Genomic DNA, 4,529 nt, shown 5'->3' with positions numbered 1-4,529 from the left:
GCCGGCCGTCGCCGCCGCCTTCGCCACCGCCTGGCTGGCCCAGCCCGGGCTCGCTGCCCCTCGCGGGCCCCGCCCCGACTCCGACTCCTCCTCTGGCCCCGCCCCGCCCCGCCGGCTGCCCCGCCCCCTTTCAGCTGATTGGGCCCGGGTCGCGGGTCTCTAGCTCCCGGGGCGCGCAAAGGAGCAGCGCGCGCGGGCGGGGGCACCCGGGCGCGGGGGGCCCCACTCCTCCACCCCTGGTCTAGTCCCACTCCCGGCCCCAGAGGGAGGCTGGGGCGGCCCCGGGGTACTGAGGGAAGCCCTACATCCTCTGGAGTTCATCAACTCCCTCCCCCAACCGCCAGCCTTCGTCCCTTCTCATTCCCCTCCTCCCCAGGGACGCACAGCCTCAGAGCTGCGGCCTTTCAGCCGGATCAATAACCAACTCCGAGGAGACTTAGCGGAAAACTGGAGGTTGGCTGGATCGGGCGCTTGGCGGGCTGCGGGGGGGGGGGGGGGGGGGGACGGGGACGGGGGGGGGCTGGAGGTGGGGGGTGAAATGGGGGGGTGCTCAGGCTGAGGGTTCCCGCTCCATCCCTGCCCCCAGATTCAAACCTCCAGCTACACTCTTGAACTCGGAAGGAAGGGCGCGCCCGGCGCTCCCGGGAGAGAAGGCTGAGAACGTAGTAAAGGAGCCGGAGAGTGTGGGGCAAGGGGACCTACGGCACGATCCACACTCTCCGGGGAGAGAAAACGGACGTGCAGACAGAAAACCGGGTCCAAGAGCCGAGCCGAGGGGGTTGAATGAGGCCACGGCTGATGGGCGGTAAAGGCCCGGTTCCCCTGCGGCTCTGAGGCCGTCACACAGGGGACCGTACCCTCAGAGAGGGATGGAAGGCGGGTATTCCTTGTGTCACGCCCCCATTCGTTGACAATCCCTCCTCGACCCCAGTCCTCGGTCCCAGGTCTGATCTGCGCTGGGCTGGGGAGAGGCAAGGGCCAAGGTGCGCGCGGCTGGAGGCCAGGCCTGACAGCCGCAGCAGAGCTGAGCAGTGGGTGTCCCTGGGCGTTGCTGGCCGTCTGAGGCCCCCAGGTCCCCAGCACTTTCTGAGGAGCCCGTGCTCCCCGAGTTTAGCTTCTTGGACAGAGCCAAGAGAGGCCAGGTCGGGATTTCCCTTCCTTTGACTCCGAAGGGGCTTAGAAGAAAGATGGAGAGAGATCAGCAAAGATGTGTGCACCTAGGAGGATCTATGGCTTTTCTCCCTAAAACGCTGTAAGAGCAGATTTTGCTTCCTTTTTTTTGACCCTCCTGCTAGGGTGAGCGAGGATGCTTCCGTGGAAGATCTGATTGACAGTGGGGCAGGGGCGGTGGATGTGTGGGTGTAAATGGCTGTGGCATGGCTGAATGTGTTGCTGGTGCAGCTTCCATGACTCCGAGAGCTGATACATGAGTGTGCGAGTGTCAGGGCCTTCCTGTTTGTCCCGTGTGCATGTGAACAGCTGAGCGTATGTGTCCAATCTCACATGTCTCCAACCTGAGGTAGGTGGGAGGGAGAGCACCAATTATTTAACTGAGTAACTGCCTCAGTGCGGGGTTCGGGACACTGGGAAAGGGGACAGTCAAGGGGACAGGGGAGGAGGCCAGCTGCTCTGTACTAACAGAAAGGACGGAAGACAGGCAGAAGGAAGGAAGGAAGGAACGGAAGGAGAGAGGAGAGAGGGAGGGAGAGAGGGAGGGAGGGAGGAAACTTGCCCACAAGGTGATTTGGCAGTGGAAGGGGAGCAGCAGTATTTTGCCCAGGGTGTGGGGCATAGTGTGCAGGGGGGAGGCACTGGGGGCCTGGGAGAAAACAGGTTCACAGTTATAGGAGGGCTCTTAATCCCTCCTGGGGAGGATGAGCCCGGCGCAGGGTCCCATGGAGCCTGGCCCCTTACGGAGCAACTAAATTCCTAGGCGGCTCCCACCTGAGCCAGCGCCCCCTCCCTCTGGCTCCCTCCCTCAGGACACTGGGTGCCTGATCTAGCCTGGCATCTTCGCTTGCACTTCAGTCGTTCTCTTCTCTGGCTCTTTCAAGTTTATTTTTATTATCCAAACATTGTCTAGTATAGAAGAATTCTAAGCAGAAAGCAGACACTTGAACCTTTGCAGCCCCAAGCCTGTTCTTGCCACAAGCAAGGCCTGGGTTTCTGTTCAAAGAAAAATGAACCCTGCGGGGTTTTGTTTTCACTTTTACATTTTCATTTCATGAAAGACGTCATTCTATGTGGCAATTCAGGTCTCCGCCCTGGCGTCCTCTTCTGAGGTCTATGGATGGGTTGCCTGGTGCATGTGCTCATGGTGAGCTGACCATTCTGTGAGGAGAGACTAGTGGCCTCCCTGAAGAGCTCCAGGGGGCGGTTGCGGAGTGGGAAGTGGGACCGCCTCCCCTTCACTGGTTAGACCAGGGGTGGGCAAACTTTTTGACTCGAGGGCCACAATGGGTTCTTAAACTGGACCGGAGGGCCGGAACAAAAGCATGGATGGAGTGTTTGTGTGAACTAATATAAATTCAAAGTAAACATCATTACATAAAAGGGTATGGTCTTTTTTTTTTTTTTTTTTTAGTTTTATTCATTTCAAGCGGCCCCGGATCCGGCCCGTGGGCCGTAGTTTGCCCACGGCTGGAAGCCAGGAGGAGGAGGGAGGAGCTAGGCCACCCTGGCAGTGTGTTCCAGGAGGTGGTCTGGGTTTGGAGAACCTGGATAGGGTGGCTGCCCTCTCAACCCGGCCAGAGCCTGGCTTGGTGAGGAGATATAACACCCCCCCCGCCTCCCCGCCACACACACACCACTTTCCATCTCCCTATGCAGAAGCCTTGAGTTCCTCACTGGATCCCTGTGCACTGTCACTGAGTCAGGGCTGCACTTCCTAGGCCAGGGACTATGAAATCCAGGGACTCCTGCTGCTGCTTGCTCCCCTACAGCCCAGAGAGAATGTGAGAAAAGAAAAAAGGGCTGGAAGAAAGGGGAGGACTGGGAACTCCCAAGAGTCAATTGGCGCTGGCCTGCAGCCCCCTACCTGCGGGTTTCCCCTTCCTTCCTGTCCCCTCCTGGCCTGTCTCCACCACCTGCTCTCCTCTCCCAGCCTGTGCATCTCCCAGCCCATTCCCAGAGCCAAAGGCTCGGAAGTCTGAGTTCCTCTGCCCTACCTCACCCCCTTGCTGTCTGGGTCTCTTGTCTATCTCTCTTCTCCTTGTTTTTGGGGCCCCACCCAAAGATCCCTAGAAGATTCTGGAAGGCAGTTGCCAGGCCCCTAGCCATCACTGCTGGGATGGGCGGTTCTTCTGCATTTGGGGGTTTGGGGTGAACAGGCAAGGACACTCCTCAAAGCCCCAGCTGGCAAAAACAATCCACATATCACTGCCTTCCCTGACCTTCCTGTGTCCCACACCTCTATGGCCGGGGACCCACCGTCCCACCCTCTGGGAGGGAGGGATTGACATTTTAAAAAGAGAGAAGATGCTGGTTAAGTTGTTTTTTTACAATGAACACTATTATTTCTGTAAAACACAAAAAAGTATTTATTTCTGAAAACAGTAGCAGTGCTGAAGGAGGGCAGCTTTTATGGTGAGAAGAGCATTTCCTGGGGGCGATGGAAGGTTTGTGGGTCAAGGCCAGGTGTGATGAAATCTTCCCTTCCCGGGGGTGATGGCAGGAGAGGTGCTGAGCGCAGAATGAGGCTCCTCAAGTTGGTGTTTGGACCCCTCTAAATTGCTGGCTTCAGTCACCCAGTCACCTTCGTCACTGGTTCATTTCAGGCCTGGCTGCTGGATGACAGTGTCTGCAGATGCCACAGGGAACAGGACCCTCTGGGTCCAGGGGTGCCCATCATGAGGGTGGAGTTCACCGCTGGACAGTAGAGCAGGAAACCCAGCTGGCTGGGCTGGGGTGGCACGTGCAGGAGGTGGGGGAGCCTGCCAGTCCTACTAGCTGGCATTTACCCTCTCTGGTGTCCAATTGCCTCCAGTTTGACTTGTGTTCTCTGGGGCAGGCAGCTCCCACCTTGACTTTGGCCTTACACTAGAAGACTTAAAGGAGGAGGCAAGGGAGTTCTCAACACCTGCCACATATTAAATCACTCAGCGAACTTGGAAAAAGTTACTAGTGCTCAGCGGCAGACAAAGGGATTCTAATCTGGTTCCCAGTGGGCTCCCTATACGTTTTATTTAAAAGGCTTCCAGGAAACCACTAAATTGGGCCAAGAGTACGGGAACCAGGCATTGCTGGATGAAAGGCAGAAGCAAGTGGTCAGTAAGTGGTGATGTAGGGAATGAGAAATAGTAGTTTTAGCCAGGACTTTGGGGGGAGAGTGGGGAGGGGGAAGCCAGCAGTGGTGGGACCTGGAAGGTGGGGGCAATTTGGGGATGGGAGGGTCAAAGGAGGTAAATAGACCTGGCCAGGACCCACCCCCCCCCCACCCCCGCCAGGTGTTTAACCAGATCTGAAAAGCTCCCTCAACCCACAGGACTCAGGATTCTCCTGGGGACAGACACCCAGGGGTGGGGCCAGGC

This window comes from Myotis yumanensis, unplaced genomic scaffold (assembly GCF_028538775.1).
Source record: "Myotis yumanensis isolate MYYU_CA2020_CCGP unplaced genomic scaffold, mMyoYum1.0.hap1 SCAF_11, whole genome shotgun sequence".
NCBI classification, from domain to species: Eukaryota; Metazoa; Chordata; class Mammalia; order Chiroptera; family Vespertilionidae; genus Myotis; species Myotis yumanensis.
The sequence above is the reverse complement of the archived record's forward strand: the minus strand, read 5'-3'. Positions refer to the sequence as shown.